The following is an 18,914-nucleotide window of genomic DNA, read 5'->3' on the forward strand; positions in this document are numbered from 1 at the left end:
CAATAGGAACTAGAGAAGCAAGATATCACCCTATAGAAAGCTAGGAACAAGCTATTACTATAAGAAAACCACTAGACAAAATCAAATAGTATCCCCAGAGATCAAATTGACACTTAGACCTCATACCATTACCATCACTTCTGAGCCTCTTTATATCCATCCATATTGGTACTACAGTGTGCCTTATTCACTTTACCTTTATCGTAACTGGTACTACACTCACAACAGAAGGAATCAATCACTCAGTAGACACCATGAGCAGAGGAAAACGCAAGCAACAGGGAAGATCTTACTCTCTTAATTACAACAAATCCTAGAACAAATGCCATGTTATGAATCAAACCACTAGATTTATAGCCCTGAAAACTGAGCTTAGGTACTAACCCTTTGCTTAGACTGAAACACGCCTTGACTGGGCTTTTTCTTACCAAAACCAACCTTACCTATATATACATATATAGACACTAGATCTTCAGGAAATGGATTTCGTTTAGGAATGTGAATCTATTCCTCTGTATGCTTCTCTATTAGTAACCTGACCCTGGCCTTGCTTAAGCATACATCCCTAGTAGTAAGCATAGACCCGTGGATTGGTAACCATACTAGATCCGAGGTAGGTAGGTAGGCGAGTAGGTAGCATTAGTAACGAAGCTTCCCTTGCTTAAGTAAACATCCCTAGTAGGAGTTAGTAGTAGTGGTTAGTAGGTAGTCGCCACCCATGCCTGTCTCTCCTCGCTCCGGTAGGCGAGTAGTAGCATGGATCAAAATCCTTCTATTAGTCACCTTAGTAGGAAGGGTAGGTAGGATAGAAAGAGTGATTGGGGTTGGTTGGGTGGGGTTGTGGATGTCGTAATCCACCAATTGCACTTGTTCCACATATCCTTTCAGATGCTCATCTTTACTAACATGAACCCATGGGTCGAGTGCCTCCTCCGAGTAGACTGAGTTTTGTGCCTCTAGAATGGGGACCTTCTCCCCTCTCAGCTTGTTCTTTCATGTAGCGCGGCCCACCGTGCCCCTGCCTATGACTAGTATTGTGTGGTTACATTATTCTTATTCTTCCTTTCAAGTAAAGCAAAAAGAACGCCCGCTTAGACGGCGAGCTTTATATCCCTTGTTCTGGTTCCCTTTCCCCACTCATACAAGGCAAATAGACCCCGGAAAGTACCAAAGCAGAGAAGGCTCAGCAGGTAATACGTCTAGATAGGGGCCCAACCGACAGAGGCTACCCAGCCAGGAAGGGGGCTCCGCATCAGCAGGGGGTACAAACAACGGCAACGGCGGCAGTGACCAAGAATCAACTTTTGGCTCTAGCAACAAGAACAGGGGTGAAGCCAGCCACGACAAGTAAGAGAAGATAGGAAGAAAGAGTCAGCCTGATTCCCGAGAAGATAAGATAAGGCAGGCCAGCCAGTCCTTAAAGAAAGGTTTCCTATTAGTGACAAGGAATGAGGGTTGCCTTATTACAGTGCTCTCCTAGGCCAGAAGGAATAGAACCGCTTTGGGTGGCCTTGAAGTGGTAATTTCAATAGTGAAAGGGTGGAAGCCCATCTTATCACTCTTCAATAAGGTTCTCTCTTTCTTTAATGAAGGACAACACATACCAGAAAGACAAGCTAGCTATCCCACTACCAATAGCTATTCTCCCTAGCTTACTCAACCAATCGACCAAGCAGACACTTACCCAATCAAGCATATATGCCTAGCTCACTCAACCAAGCTAACTCAATCAATCAAGCAAGGAGGCATACTCTGCCAACTCTCAATCAATCAAGCAAGCATTCAATCAATCAATCAAGCAAGCATTCAATCAATCAATCAAGGTCAATAAATGAATGAATTAGATATTATGATTATTTCATTCTATTCTATTCTTTCTTTTAGAGGCTTTGCTTTTTGCTTTCTTAAGGTGCCGTAAGGCCGCTCGACCATAAGGATGCGTAAGCAGGCTCGACTGTTAAGGCCGCCATCACCTTTAGGTGCTCGACCATAAGGGAGAGGGAGAGGAAGGATGGCTTTTTAGTTACTTATTTGAGAGGGGCCACCCAATAAGTCAAATGAAGGAACTTTAGTTGCTCGACCACTGGGAGAGGACCGGAGGGCCCTTACTTCTTCATAGGGGCGGAGCCACTCACTATTCCGATGGTGAGGCCCGGAGGGACGGAGTCACTCACTATTCATATGGTGAGGGACTCGACTGTTAAGGACCCTTTAGGGTGCATTAGCACACTCGACTAATAAGGACCGGAGGCGCTCGACCATAGGGAGAGGACCCTTTAGGGGGCTCGACTGATAAGGACCTTTAGGTACTCGACCCCAAGGGAGAGGAGAGGAGAGGGGGCTCGACTGATAAGGAGAGGAGAGGGGTCACTCACTATTCCAATGGTGAGGGGCTCGACCACCGGGAGAGAACCGGAGGGCCCTTACTTCTTCATAGGGGCGGAGCCACTCACTATTCCGATGGTGAGGGGCTCGACCACCAGGAGAGGACCGGAGGGCCCTTACTTCTTCATAGGGCGGAGCCACTCACTATTCCGATGGTGAGGCCCGGAGGGACGGAGTCACTCACTATTCATATGGTGAGGGGCTCGACTGTTAAGGACCCTTTAGGGTGCGTTAGCACACTCGACTAATAAGGACCGGAGGCGCTTGACCATAGGGAGAGGACCCTTTAGGGGGCTCGACTTATAAGGACCTTTAGGTACTCGACCCCAAGGGAGAGGAGAGGAGAGGGGGCTCGACTGATAAGGAGAGGAGAGGGGTCACTCACTATTCCGATGGTGAGGGGCTCGACCACCGGGAGAGGACCGGAGGGCCCTTACTTCTTCATAGGGGCGGAGCCACTCACTATTCCGATGGTGAGGCCCGGAGGGACGGAGTCACTCACTATTCATATGGTGAGGGGCTCGACTGTTAAGGACCCTTTAGGGTGCGTTAGCACACTCGACTAATAAGGACCGGAGGCGCTCGACCATAGGGAGAGGACCCTTTAGGGGGCTCGACTGATAAGGACCTTTAGGTACTCGACCCCAAGGGAGAGGAGAGGAGAGGGGGCTCGACTGATAAGGAGAGGAGAGGGGTCACTCACTATTCCGATGGTGAGGGGCCCTTTTTTTGACTTATTTGAGAGCCCAATAAGTAAATTGAAACTACTTGTCCGCTGAGGGCAAGGACCGGCAGGATGCGTAAGCATGCTCGACTGTTAAGGAGAGGGCCCCATATTACTTAGGGGTCACTCACTCATTCCGATGGGTGAGGGGCTCGACTGATAAGGAGAGGATGCGTAAGCATGACTTTTTAGTTACTTATTTGAGAGGGGCCACCCAATAAGTCAAATTAATTGATTGCTTGCTCGACAAAAGGAGAGCAAGGTAATTGATTGCTTGTCCGCACCGGGCAAGGGGCTGATACCCGCGCCGTACCCACTCTGATTCTTATCAATGCATATATTATATATGTAATTATTCCATCTTCTGACCAGTCTTCTTAGGGTTAGCGTTTAGGACCTTTATTCTACCTGTACTCTGAGGATGAAGGTTGAGCGTAAGGTTAGGTAAAAGCGTTCAGGTTAGGTAAAATCGCTCAGGTAATATTGATCTCACCGACTCAGGTAGGTCATGCCAAATCCTAATCCCACACCCTAGTGCCAAACCCGCTCATCCAATCAGGTAATGGTAGTGGTGATCTCATTCGAGTAGGTAAGGCCTATCTCACCAGCTAAGGTCTTTTCTATTCGTATCACATCTCAGGGAATGCCTATCTCTCCATCTCAGGTAGCATGCATGTTCAGAGTAACTAGCTCAGGTATCTCATTTCTCTAGCGAAGGGTTGTTAATAGCAGTACTTCCTAAGCATTCATGAAGTTCGTGGTCTAGGGCTAAAGGGGATTCTCTCTCCTCATAGTGCCGTACCCTACATATATTCCTGGCTTCAGAAGAGGTTAGGCATAACTCCATCCCATTTCCTAGGTTGAATGCAGTAGCAAGTGAAAGTTCTGGTAGAACAGGTGGTTACAGGCACTAACATGAGCAAGTGGGCATCATCCATATCCTGGGCAATGCTGACTGGCCATCTTAATTAAGAAAATCATATCTTGGGGGTGAATCCCGGCCCTACAAGTGCTGATACTGTCTATCTGGTTGAAGCAATGGGTGCCCGGTTGGGGCATATCCCATCCCATCCCATCCCATTCCATCTATCCATTCATTGCATAAAATAAGCAAGCGGTCTAGAACTACGAGGTCTCTAGGTATTCCGGTTGGTAATTCAGGGTAGTTGGTAAGAGTAAATAAAAAGGTAACAGCAAAGGTGAAATATTCAAGGTTGCAAGTGCTTCACCCCACCCAATCATCTGATTGGATATCATCAGTATCTGGCTGTAGAGAATCGTGATCAATCAATCAATCCGGCAGTTCCAACAATTAAGCAATCCAAGACTGCCCTTAAATAATCAGAATAGGGGCTGTCCAACTCAAGGATGTACCCTATGTGCTATGCGTACACCTGGACCTGAGCTACTTATGCGGACTACCAATAGCCAGCCAGCTATCCACAAGAGACAGAGCGGGACTACCAGCCAGTTACGGATATGCTTTGATGATTGAAGGAATCAAATTAGGGGAAATGTGTTGTCCGGTGGACGGGAGACACGGAGAACATATGAGGGATTTATGTTGCGACGGATGCCAAGTTCGCGATAGACGTGCAGCAGTCACTTTATGAGAATAGCCTGAAGCCCCGGAATAAGCCCGCCCAGGAAGGAGCATTGTTTGAATAGGTTTAAGCTCTTCGAACAATGCTTGGTTCTGTGAGTCCCTCTTTTCCCGACTCGAGGGCTTCCGGCAAATATAAAAAGGCTAAAGGGCTTAAGGCTATTTATTCTTCCACTACTCCTGGACTTCTGGCAATTCTTTCCAATGCTCCTGCTACTTCTTTTCTATTCATAATGGGGTGTTATAATCAAAGGACAGTGGGGTGAAAGCAACGAAAAGGGCATTTGATAACGTTTCAAACTATTGCTGCAACGAAGCTTGCTTGGGCTTACTTTGAATTGCTGGGGATGGATCGATGGCTTGTGCGGTTCCATTGTTTCTGTTGATGGTCAACTGAAACTTGCTCTGTTGCTGCTGGAACGTTCAGTGAATATCCTACTAAGGACCTAGGAACTCTATCTCGATCTGTGACTGTTATCTTCTGAACCAAGACTGAATCGATGGCGGCAAATCAACAAGCCCCCCTAGAGGCCACTTCGACTTTTCCTTAAGCGTCGTCTAGTATGAGTTACGTAATCGTCTATGGTTTTGAACCGTACTCAGCTTATTGGACCGTGAAGTAAGAAGCGTCTGCCCGCGTATTGTTGGTTGGTCCATCCTGGATCATGCCTAAAAAACCTCTCAGGAGCTCAACCCTTCCTGCAGCTGAAACCACACCTAACCTATTATTAGGTAGGAGGCGGGGCCAGCCGCCCTTAAGTGAGTGATCGAGAACTAATATGCCTCGCATAAAACAGGGAGACATCCTTGCCCCCCGGAGGGACAAGCGGCTTCGCTCCTTGGAGAAAGAATAAGTAGGATCTGCCTACTTATGAAGCACCTTCTTCTCTCTTCTTTCACCTTTTCTTACTGCATTTACCACTTTTACAAGCGTTTTCACTTTCATAATTACCATCTTCATACGCATCCTTCCTTTTTTATCCCTCCTCACATAGAGAGCCGGTAAGTAAGTAGCTAGCTAATTACCACAAATAAAGAAAGAGGTGGTCGAGCCCCTGCCGGTCCTATTTTGAGTTTGATTGATCTAGCCGGGAGCAGAGCTCCTTATCGAATATGATCAATTGATTCGTGCATAAGATTAATTGATTGGAAGGCCCCCATCGTTTCGCGCAGAGGTTCGCGAGATCGATCTAATTTCAAGCGAAATGACATATCTCATTCTTAAATGCATAATGACATTTATAATATATGCATTGTCAAAGGATTGACCTTATCAACTCGTAGCGGTCCTTCCTTGCCCGGTGCGGACAAGCAATAAATTACCTTATTTCCTCTCAATTTACTTATTGGGTGGGGGGGCTCTTGGGTTTACTTATTGGGTGGGGGCTTATGGTCGAGCACCTAAAGGTGATGGCGGCCTTAACAGTCGAGCCTGCTTACACATCCTCTCCTCTCCTCTCCCTCTCCTCTCCTTATCAGTCGAGCCCCCTAAAGGGACGGAGTCACTCACTATTCATATGGTGAGGGTTTTAACTCTCACTCATCATATGGGTGAGGGACGGAGTCACTCACTATTCATATGGTGAGGGTTTTAACTCTCACTCATCATATGGGTGAGGGACGGAGTCACTCACTATTCATATGGTGAGGGTCCTCTCCTCTCCTTATCAGTCGAGCCCCTCTCCTCTCCTCTCCCTTGGGGTCGAGTACCTAAAGGTCCTTATCAGTCGAGCCCCCTAAAGGGTCCTCTCCCTATGGTCGAGCGCCTCCGGTCCTTATTAGTCGAGTGTGCTAACGCACCCTAAAGGGTCCTCTCCCTATGGTCGAGCGCCTCCGGTCCTTAACAGTCGAGCCTGCTTACGCATCCTTAACAGTCGAGTACCTAAAGGTCCTCTCCTTAACAGTCGAGCCTGCTTACGCATCCTTATGGTCGAGCACCTAAAGGTTCAATTTACTTATTGGGTGGGGGGGCTATGGTCGAGCCTGCTTACGCATCCTTATCAGTCGAGCCCCCTAAAGGGTCCTTATCAGTCGAGCACCTAAAGGTCCTCTCCTTAACAGTCGAGCCTGCTTACGCATCCTTAACAGTCGAGCACCTAAAGGTGATGGCGGCCTTAACAGTCGAGCTTGCTTACGCATCCTCTCCTCTCCCTCTTGGGTTTACTTATTGGCCCCCCCAAATAAGTAAAAAAAGAGTCGAGTACCTAAAGGTCCTCTCCTCTCCTTATCAGTCGAGCCCCCTCTCCTCTCCTCTCCCTTGGGGTCGAGTACCTAAAGGTCCTTATCAGTCGAGCCCCCTAAAGGGTCCTCTCCCTATGGTCGAGCGCCTCCGGTCCTTATTAGTCAAGTGTGCTAATGCACCCTAAAGGGTCCTCTCCCTATGGTCAAGTGCCTCCGGTCCTTAACAGTCGAGCCTGCTTACGCATCCTCTCCTCTCCCTTATGGTCGAGCACCTAAAGGTCCTCTCCTTAACAGTCGAGCCTGCTTACGCATCCTTATCAGTCGAGCACCTAAAGGTTCAATTTACTTATTGGGTGGGGGGGCTATGGTCGAGCCTGCTTACGCATCCTTAATAGTCGAGTACCTAAAGGTCCTATGGTCGAGTACCTAAAGGTGATGGCAGCCTTAACAGTCGAGCCTGCTTACACATCCTTAACAGTCGAGCACCTAAAGGTGATGGCGGCCTTAACAGTCGAGCCTGCTTACGCATCCTCTCGATGGCGGCCCTCTCCTCTCCTCTCCCTTGGGGTCGAGTACCTAAAGGTCCTTATCAGTCGAGCCCCCTAAAGGGTCCTCTCCCTATGGTCGAGCACCTCCGGTCCTTATTAGTCGAGTGTGCTAACGCACCCTAAAGGGTCCTTAACAGTCGAGCCCCTCCGGTCCTTATGGTCGAGTACCTAAAGGTCCTATGGTCGAGCACCTCTCCTCTCCTTATCAGTCGAGCCCCCTAAAGGGTCCTCTCCTATGGTCGAGCGCCTCCGGTCCTTATTAGTCGAGCGTGCTTACGCACCCTAAAGGTCCTCTCCTTAACAGTCGAGCCTGCTTACGCATCCTTATGGTCGAGCACCTAAAGGTGATGGCGGCCTTAACAGTCGAGCCTGCTTACGCATCCTTATCAGTCGAGCCCCTGCCGGACCTTGCACTCGGAAGCGCAAGACCCTCCGGACCTTGCCGAAGTACTTATCGATTCCTTACGGGGCTTTGGTCGAGCAACTAAAGGGGGGGCCACCATTGGAAGAAATATGAGGGGATAACCAACCCTCCCTTCTAGCTCTTTGAGGGGAAGAAATCGTTTTTGGGAAATAAAGAAAACACCACCTTATTGCAAAGCAATCAATCGCAAAAGCATATCTGTAGATGGCCGTCCAAACGTCTAACCCGAAGACTTAATCCATCCCACCGTTTCCCCCTCATCTGGCATCCGTTCTCGCCAGGTCTCTGTTCGTTCCCGTCAGGTCTCTATCCGTCCCGACTTTCTATGCTCAAGATGGGGCAGTCTCGACTTGGATATTCCGAAGACCTCATCCGTCTCTCCTTGTATATCCCAAATCTGCCATAAAGAAATCAATCGTTCTCCGGAAAATCCCACCCCAAAGATGGGTCCGCCTCTACTTGTCTCTCCCTCATACCTGCTCCCTCATCTGGCCGCTCTTTCCGGCAAGGCAGGTATCTCTCCATCCGTTTTTCACCAACCCCGCCGCATCATCATAGATTATTCCTTGAAGGCAGTTCGTTCGTAAGGGTCGCAAGGTCGCTGAAGGCAGGCAAGGTCGATGAAGTTATCAGGGGGAAGGGAGCGAGGCCGCTGAAGGCGGGTCTCCTCGATGAAGTTATCAGGGGGAAGGGAGCGAGGCCGCTGAAGGCGGGTCTCCTCGAGGTTCGATGAAGGCAGTCAGTGTAAGGTTGAAGGATCGGTGGAAGGTCTCAAGTTCGATTGAAGGCGGGGATAAAGAGAGATAGATCTCAGGCAGGTAGATAGAATATATCTAAGCAGCAGGTAGCGATAGATATACGGACAGGTATCAAGAGAAAATAGATAAGGTTGAAGGTTTGTTGCTCTTGTTGAGCAAAGCATAAGCCATCATCGGGTGGTGTTGTCTGCCTTCACGGTCTAGCGTAACGGGTGGGTTCTCCACAGGTTTTCGCCACGGGTTCTCACCACACGGGTGGTTGGTTCCTCCCTCTAGCATCAAAGCAAGCAGCTGTGGGTTCTTTCCCAGCCGGGGGTTCAACAACCAGCCGATGGGTTCGACCAGCCTCGGTTCTTGGACCAGCCGGGGTGTATTCTCCCAGCAAGCAGCAAGCGGCCGTGTTCATCTAGCAAGCAAGCGAGATAAGCCCGCCAGCTCACCACCATCCAGCAAGCTCACCAGCTCACCAGCACCTGCCTTATACCTATACCCTTCTCATGAATCGCTTACTTGCTACTGCACTATAACTTTTCTTATTGGGACACGGGATTCAACCGGCCAACCTTACCCCTTTACTTTCTTACTCCCTTCTAACCCTAGTTGATCTTTGAGTGCTGCCCCAACACTTGCTTCAGCCAGAAATACGAGGAGAGGAGGTACTGCTATTTACCTTTCGTACCTTGCTCCCCCCAATTCTGGATGGCACGGCACGGAATGGACACTTTCTTTCTTACTTGCCCTAAGGCCCCATATAGGAAATGATTAGCAGTAGTCTGAAGCTCTAGAGTAGAACTACTAGTTGTAGAGTAGTAGCGGTATAGTAGGTCTACTGGACACTACCCTGTTGTGTAACCGCTTGTGTAACGGCACCCACCAACTGTGGGACCGGACTCACCCAAACGGTCTGTGCATAGTTGAAATGAGACTTCTTTCTAGAGTTCAACAACTTCACTTGCCTTTATATTTAGTTCTCTCTTATAGTAGTATAGGAGGGCCTTCTCTGTGGCCTCATATTGGGATGTGATATGGGGAGTTGATCGGGCCGTGAGCTGGTAATGCTGGGGCTTTTAGATGGGTCAGTTGTAACGCCTCTCTGGTAAGATGTGGGCTGTTGCGGATTGAACGGAAAGCGGGCAGAAAGCGTACTGGGTAATCTGGTTAACGCCTTTGTTGGCAGATGGGTCAGTTTATCGGGTTTCATTATATACGTAATTATACAAGCGGGAATGCTGTAATGAAACTGGGCCTTTATTTCTTCTTTGTGGGGTTTACGGGGAGCAGAGTTGTTTGGTGCGTTACCTTTTTCCTTTCCTGCGGTACCTTCTTTGGATCATTCCTGGGGCAAGCGGTCTCGATCAACCACGCACCACCAAAAAGGAGGCAAGCAATAATGTGGATAACTGTGCCTTTCATTCAAGGGTTGTTTCGTTCATCTCGTCGTAAGTTGGTAACGCGGGTGTATTTTCACCTCTCTCTTCAACACGTCCTGGGCAAATAAGTGAATGCATAATGGGTAAAGGGGCTTAGGCAGGAGAAGTTTTGAAAGGGGGGAAGGTTGTAGTAACTGTGTTCCTTCTGGTAAGTGCTATTCCTGAAAGGTTCTTCCTCATTTTGCTTCCCGAAAGGTTTCTTATATCTCTGTCGGGGTGAACGCTGTTGGTGCTCTATGCGCAGGTAGAAGTACCTCCTTTTGGTTCCGTACTGGTAAGGTGTAGTATGCACTGTGTTCCATAAGGGTAAGCTTTCAATTGTTGGTATCGTTGTAGCATAACTGCCTGCCGGCCTAGTCAGGCGCGAAAGAGAAAGGGGACTATGCGAAAGCCACCATACAGTGTGTTACTATGTGAAGCTAGCAACTATACTGCCGATGTGGTCAATAAAGAAGTTTCCGGGCCCACTTCGCAACAATGGTTGTAGTCCGTCTGATGTCCTGCCTAACTTTACACTACGTTCGTTGGCTGTTGTCCGTCTGTTGTACCGGCCTAACCTCCAACAACACAATGTGATCCCTCCCAAATATTATACATATCAATCAAGCGGTTGGGGCTTGAGGATGCGTAAGCAGGCTCGACTGATAAGGAGAGGAACTCCTACTAGAAAGTGGTCCCATATAAAGTCTCCGTTGGAGACCATGACAGACTATAAAGGCACCCACCCATGTTTCAACACTGTATTAGTCTGGGGATTACCAAAACCTTGCTTCAGGATGGATGCACTAAACGTATTCCGAACACGTAAAGCAAGCTTTCCTTCGATGTCTGCTATGGGGGATCAAACAGTCTGGGGATGGCAAAAACTGTCTGGATGTCTCAACCGACCTCACCTTGTTCGAACAGCCATTCTCCGTCAGCGAATGAACTGCGGAGCTAAAGATAGCAGAAGAATGAACAAGTTTCATCCCTCTTTCATTCGTTCTTTCATTCATATCGATTTGGGTCTTTTCGCACCATATTTAGATCTGCCCCTTTTTCGACCCGGAGTTCCCAGCAAATCCTTGACTCCTCGAATACGATGGAATTTCGCACCTGGCAGATCTTTCACTCTACCTCCTCTGATCAACACCATAGGATGTTCCTGCGGATTATGACCTTCACCCGGAATGTAAGCAAATATATCGTGTCGATTGCTTAACCGTACTTTGGCTATCTTACGTGGAGCTGAATTAGGTTTTTTTGGTGTTCTCGTCGGAACACGCGGGCATACTCCTCGCTTCTGAGGACATTTCTCCGAAGCTCGGGTACGGTCTGTGCGCCGTTTTTTCTCTCTACCATGACGAATCGATTGATTCGATGTAGGCATCGCTCTTCCCGTCCTTCCCCCCCCCCGATTGTTGCCCTATCATTGGTGGTTACTCCCGATCTGAAGCACCCTTCTTCCATTCATGGGGAAATCCAATCGTCGAAATCAATGAAAAGACCATCATGGACCGAGATCCAAACGGATCAATCTTGTTGAGAGGGACTGCCCGAGGGGAGGAGAAGGTTACTTCCGGATCAGAGATAATAAATGAAATAGGAACCGGATAAAATCGTATATCGAAACGACTTCTGGCATCACCGGAAGGATCGGAACCACATTCGTGGGCCGACAATTTTTCTGGATAAGTCGAACCATTGGGAGCGAATGGAAAAGGAACACCAAGTGGGATCAAAGAAACTAGCGAACTGATTACTAAATAGATACGAATAGGTGCAAATTCCAACATCGTTGGTTACACAGCCCACTTTGTTCGCTCCGCTCTGCTCGCGTCGCGGCATACATACCGGAAAGAGAAGGATTGGCTGCTCTATATATATGTATTTATGAAAATCCTTGCTTGCTTGATGGGCGAACAAAAAAGTAGTATCATCGAATTTCTCATTCTCTTTTCTGGCTGGGTGAGAGGAAGGCACTCCACTTACGGAAGTACTCTCTCTAGCGGGCCCGTGCAAGCAAATAGGGTAACGATTGCTCTAGCGACCTGATCCTCCCTGACTAGGAGTAGTCCAAAACTCACTCCCTCGTAGAGAGAGACGCCTGGATTCGAACCGGGGAACAAGATTGAAAACCTGAACGTCTCTGGGTCGTACGCCTGGAGCGATAAGCCCGTTCGTCGTACAATTTTGGCGATTCAGAAAGGAGTATATCCCTCTCCCTTAGTGTCGCTCCAAACACTTCGCCTAAGAAAGGTCTGTCCTGGTTTTTCCCCACTATTGCGACCACTGAACAAACTTGGTTGACGAACATAGTTTATGCGCCGCCAATGTAGCAGCTTGTCGAGCATCTGACAAACTAACACCATCCATTTCAAATGGGATTTGTCCCGTGGACGCACGAGCAATCCAACCCGTAGGATTCCCTTTTCCTTTTCCCATTCTCACTTCTGTAGGTTTACCGGTAATAGGGGGATCCGCGAATACTCTTACCCGTATTTGACCATTTCTTCGAAATTGTCCGCTTGTAGCACGACGCGCTGCTCCAATGGCTCGATATGAGATACGACCGGCTCCACAACTTCTGGTGCCATATCTTCCAAAACCAAGTTGTGTACCGCCCGTTTCGCAACCCCTACGACATATGCCTTTCCGATATTTACGATATTTCGTACGTTTCGGATATGGCACGTCCCTTCTTTTTGTTACTATATGAATGAGATCCGCACTTTGACACCTAAGATTCCATAACGAGTAGATACTTTCGCAGAAGCGTGATCAATTTTATGGCGAGATGCATTACAAGATGTTTTTCCATACTCCCTGCATTCGGTTCTAGCTATTTCTGCACCTTTCAATCGACCTGGACGACAAATACGGATCCCCCTCACCCCTTTGGGCATTACTAATGGAATATCCCGAACTATTTTACTAAGAATGGAACGAAATGATCTTGTTCTGTCCCTCAGTTGGAAAGATATGTCCTGAGCAATTGGAGAAGCACTTTGATAGTTTAAGATTTTGACCGACCCGATTAAGGTATTAGTGTTTGTTCTATTGGACAACAAAGATCGCATTTTTCGCACTTCGTTCAAATAATAGTTGTACCCGTATGGAATTCTTCTGTTTTTCAGTATTATCTCTATCATCATCCCTATTCCCCTCATCAATCCTCCTATCCCACCTAGGGATATGAATTTTTCTACCAATCTGATTACCTTCTCCTTACCCGGGAGGTTCCTTAATTTTATCCTTGATTTACCTAGGAGTTGTTCCCTTAGTGGTAGGGCATCACCAATTTTGTTATTGGGCACCCTAAGGTTCTCCCTTGGGAAGAAAAAGGTAGCACCGAAGAAAGGAAAGAGCGGTATGGACCAACAGGTTTTTGTTGTTCTCGCAAAGCGCGCTCGGCAAATGAAAATGAAGTGGGTAAACCTTTTATTGGCTTCGGCCAAGAACTCGCCCTGCTCGGTCTTGGCGGTAAAGCTTTCTACAAAAAAACCAATGCGGGAGCGTATTCTCTTATCTAAGCTTCCTCCCTGTCTATCCGCTCCCCCCGGTTCAGCCGGTGCCACGAAATGATTGAGAACTACGACGTCTATGGGGTCAGAATGAATTTGGTTCTCCATATGAAAGGAGTATTGCATGACCGAGTAATTAGAGGAGGGACGCACAGCAGGGATGGTCTGTATAAGTCTATTACTCGTGCTATCTTTCGTCCCGCGGAACTTATTCGGGAGAAGGAACTTGAAGAACTTGGTTTTTCCGGAGGGGTCGTCATTTCCTATCGGGAACGCTATGTCATTTACAAACCTTTTCTTCGCGGCGTATTTCCCACTCATTGGATGCTTGTGGGCCATCCAACCGCTGACCCGGAGTGATTTCGAAATATTACTCCGTCTCGATGGTGATCGGTCATGGTATCCATAGCGTTGTTTTTTTCTCGGCCAGATCCTGACTTCGCTCCGCTCTTCCCCTGCGAGCCCGATCGACTTGACAGTTTCTCCTGCCCCCCTAATGCGGCCTCTCACTTCGTTTCGTTCTTCCTCTGTACCGTCGAAAACAAACCCGATCGACCTTACTTTCCCAAATGCCCACCACCGGCCCTTTCCGGGAGAGAGTCAAGGGTACACCTGCGGGGGCTCGCCCCGCTTGGCTGGCTCTACGAGGGCAAAGGCGGACGGCAAGCAAAGCGAAGAGGCCCCTTTCTGTGTCTCGTGAACCGGTGCAGGCTACACAAGTGCTCTCCGAACCGTGCTGGATAGTAACCCATCACACGGCTCTCTGACTTCACTTTCTCTGGGTTCTGTACCCAAAGGCCTGTCAAAACCCCATCTCCAAGGTGATCGAGCGTCCAGGTCCACGGTGGGGGGGGGCGTGGCAGGCTACGTCGAGTAGGACTTGTCAGATAGCCCCCCTTACTGGCTTGAAATACGTTACTAAAAGCCTGTCTAATACGTTAGTGACTCCTAGCTTTCAATATACCTATGTTACGCCTTTCAATAATATGTTAGTTTGTTGTACTATTAGTCGTCAAGGGGCTCTCAATATACCTATGTGTAGCCTAGCTTTCAATATGCGTAGCCTTACTTAGGGGCGTGACAAGTACATAGGCTCCTTCCCCTCTACCCGGCACTCGCCAAGTGCTTTCCTATTGCTAGGTCCCTTTGGGGTGGGCGGGTGGTATGGCCCTCTGACCCCTTGCTATCGCGCAGAGCGCGCTGGGAGGATCTCACCGTTGTTTCCTACACGGCTTGTCCGGCGGATCGGACGCCCTGTGTTAAGATGTCGTTCAGTGTCTCGTCTCCAGTAAGATGGGTGATCGGCTCTATCCTTTCCCCTACCCGAGTGAGTAGGTCGAGGGAAGGCCAGCCTGATCGATCAAGACCCTCGGTAGGCATAGAGCCCACAAGGCAGCGTGCGCACCTCCCCATTGGCTCCGCTCAAGCGCTAATGGTTAGCTTAGCTACCGGGCGGGTAGCCATCCCCGAAAGACACTTCGATTCGCCATTGGGATTATAGGCCCTCATCTTGAGACCGGGAGCAGGCTTGCCCCTTATATAAGAATCATAGTAGAGGAAAAGGCACCATAACCAAAGGTCCTGAAAGGTCAACCCTTCTAATTTGAACCCGGTAAGGTCCTGGTCTTACCCGAGCTCTGCGAAGGTAAGGTCCTCTCCCTTATGGTCGAGCCTGCTTGCGCATCCTTAAAGGGAAACCCAGTCCAGTAAGGTCTTGATCAACCCGGTCGGTAAAGTCCTGCCCCCTTATCTAACAGATATGATCTCAGTTTATATAACTGTGGGAAGAGTTGGCCTTTTCTTTCTTTGAGGGGAAGAAATACGGGCAAACGGTTTGAAAGGTATTATCAGGTCCTGAATGAAAGGTCAATCCAGTCAAGTCCTGATTAACCCTCACCCTATGAATAGTGAGTGACCCCTATGAAGAAGTAAGGGCCCTTCTAATTTGAACCCGAAGGGCGAAGTAAACCCAGGGTGGCCTTCCAATGCCTCCTTACTTAACGAAGTCTTCCCGGGGAAAGTATTTTCATGCCCCCAAATTGCTCCGCCTTGACGAAGTATTGCTTTAACGTATTTACTCGTATCATTTCGGTAACTAGCATAAAGAGGAAACATAACTCCATAAACGCGTACCTTTCTCGTTTCGTTAACTAGAGAGAGAAGAAGGCCAAGGTCCCGGAGGGGCTTGCGCTTCCTAGTGCAAGGAGAAAACAAATAGTAAGTTACATAACTCCATAGAATAGAAACCCTCTCCTCTCCCTCTCCTCTCCCTTATGGTCGAGCACCTAAAGGTTCAATTTACTTATTGGGTGGGGGGGCTATGGTCGAGCCTGCTTACGCATCCTCTCCCTTATGGTCGAGTACCTAAAGGTCCTCTCCTTAACAGTCGAGCCTGCTTACGCATCCTTAACAGTCGAGCACCTAAAGGTCCTTATGGTCGAGCACCTAAAGGTCCTTATGGTCGAGCACCTAAAGGTCCTTATGGTCGAGCCTGCTTACGCATCCTGGACAGTCGAGTGTGCTTACGCACCCTCACCATATGAATAGTGAGTGACCCCTATGAAGAAGTAAGGGCCCTTAGAAACCCTGCTATTTTTCACCCGAGTTAGGCGAAGTAAACCCAGGATGGACCGGGGAGGTCCTTAAATAGCCCTTACTATACGAAGTGTTTCTTTCACGTATTTACTTGTATCACTTCGGTAACTAATAGGGGGGGGATAGAATAAGGCCAAGGAGATAAGTACATAACTCCATAGATCTTGCCCCAGGAATGTCTTTTCATAGCCCATACTTGAGAAGTAAATAGTCTCTGAATTGACGCCGGCCAAGCCAAGGTCCGGAGGGCTTGCGCTTCTGAGGGCAAGGAAATAAGTACTTCGAGAAGGCCATTTGAAGAAGAAAGGTTCAATTTACTTATTGGGTGGGGGGGCTTATGGTCGAGCCTGCTTACGCATCCTATTTTCAGGTCGGTCAATACTTCGAACAATAAGGCCTTGAAAGGAAGTCTTATTTTCTTCTGGCCCTGCGTCGGCCTTATTTAGGTCTTGAAAGGCTTTCACTGGGTTGGTCCTAAAGGTAAACCCTCCCTTTTCAAGTAAGGTCCTCTCCCTCTCCCTTATGGTCGAGCACCTAAAGGTCCTTATGGTCGAGCCTGCTTGCGCATCCTGAAAGGCCCTATTTGGTCCTTGCCCGATGCGGACAAGCGGGTCAACCTCCTCTCCCTTATGGTCTTTAGGCCTTACGGCTCCTTGCTCTCCTTTTGTCGAGCAAGCAATCAATTCCTTGCACTAGGAAGCGCAAGCCCCTCCGGGTCCTTACCCTCTGCGGACAAGCGGCTTCGCTCCTTCTTTTTTGCCTATCTTTCTTCCCCTAAAAGCCTGAGCTCAAGACCTTTCCCCCCCTTATCAAGAAGGGCAGGACCTTACCGCCTGAAAGGACCCTTCGCTATGCTCAGATAAGGTATATTTTATATCTTCCCGAACTCTAACTCAGTTAAGTGAACAAATACCGGTTTCCAACGGAGCTTCTTGCACATGCTTCGGTCCTCGCGTTCGTTACCGAACAAGAGTGAGTGCAACGCCTCTGACATACATAAATAATTGGGCTTGTACAATGTGTTCGTGCAGGAACTAGACCGGTCGCCCTCTTGATCTGCCGCGTCGTTTCAGTCGTCGTGGTCGACGGGGAAGAGATAGATGAATGAATGTCCTTTTAGGAGAATGATGAATAATACACCTACCGAGACGGAAGCCAAAGGTTTTTCTCGTAGGTGGACGTATCGAACCGGAATGATCTCTGAGATTGACATCTTGATACACCAATTTCCCATAATGATAAATAGAGTCGATGGTTACTCCGTGGGAAGAGCCGGGGGCTTCCATTCACCAGCGCAGACTACAAGTGCTCTCCGAACCGTGCTGGATAGTAACCCATCACACGGCTCTCCAACCCAACCTATATTGTTTGTGGTGCCGCATTGCATTGGGGGACTCAAGGCGCTTGATCCTTTGCCTGCCCCCATGTGCACTCCTCCCCGCAAGCAAGCAGCGATGCTACTCGATCCGTTCCGCATTATACCCCACCCCCTATAGATAGTAAGTAGCGAGGGGAAGGTATAACCGATAGGGATCACGGGAAAGGAAGCACTTTAGTGTTTGTGTAGGATCTATAGTCTATAGTTACATAATTTGTGCATGCAACTTCAATCAATCAGGCCAGAATGCAACCTTGCTATAGTGAGGTGAGCCGTAATGAAAAAATTCTGTGCTATACTATAGGGCATGCTACGGTCCCTCGAGTCTCTCGACTAAGTGGGCAGCAGCGATAAGAGATAGATGCCCAGCAGTTAGTGACAGAATTTGCCGTAATTCTGGATAACACAAATTCACAAATGAAACTACTGCTTGCTATAGTATAGTGCCGTAACAAATTCTGGAAGCACGTTTAGTGGGTGCTAATTTGTTACGGCAACTACGATAGTGACAGAATTTGTCATTCTGCACCTGCCACGGGCTAAGCTAAGTTAGCTTGCGTTGATCGTTTTGCATAATAGGTTGGAGTGATGGTATTCTTTTCCATATCTCGCCTCCTCCCCCCCCCCATGAATTCGCTAAAGCCACATTCATTCGTAAGACGGGGGCTCTATTCGTAGAGGGTGGGTTGGGTCGGATAGATGAAGCTGCTTGGCGTCTCCAGTTCGGTCGCCTACTCAATATCGATCGTAGAATTCGAAGTGGTGATATCCTGCCCGCCCTTAAAGAAATGAATGGGGGGTGGGTATAAATGACAGCTTCAACTAGGCGTCTTTCATGAGGTTTTCCCTTTCAATGATGACTTGATCAGGTAGGTAGGTAGGCTAATAAGCGGTAGCTGCTTAGTATCATCAATCTCTTCGTACTGCTTGCTTGATTGATTGAGTGTGCAACCCTTCCCTTACGCAAAGGAAAGGGAGAACCTTGAATGAATAAGAAAGGGTGGTGGGTCGATTTAGGCTCCTTCCCTTCCACTGCATAGCCTTTCCCCGAGGTCCTGAGCGGCAGCAGGTACTACGGGCCCTCTGTCCCACGCATATAACCTCAGGATGCGTGGTTCACCGGTTCCACCGGAAACTCTCATTTGCCGAAGCACAGTGCGCTTCAGGTTATCCAATTCCCAAACTTCTCTTCATTCCGTACGTATAAGATAGGGTATGGGATAAACCGATCCGCAAGGTTATACCCCTCGACTATAGGTGGTAAGGTATAACCGATAGGTTTCACCTCAAAGTGCCTAGTCCCAGATCAGGTTTTCTTCTTGATTATTAAGGTGCGAAGCCGCCAGAGGAGAAAAAGGAGGGGCAAGGTCCCGGAGGGGCTTGCG

This window comes from Pinus tabuliformis, chromosome 4_1 (assembly GCF_031772625.1).
Source record: "Pinus tabuliformis cultivar Carrire ecotype Pingquan chromosome 4_1, CPIR1, whole genome shotgun sequence".
Lineage (NCBI taxonomy): Eukaryota > Viridiplantae > Streptophyta > Pinopsida > Pinales > Pinaceae > Pinus > Pinus tabuliformis.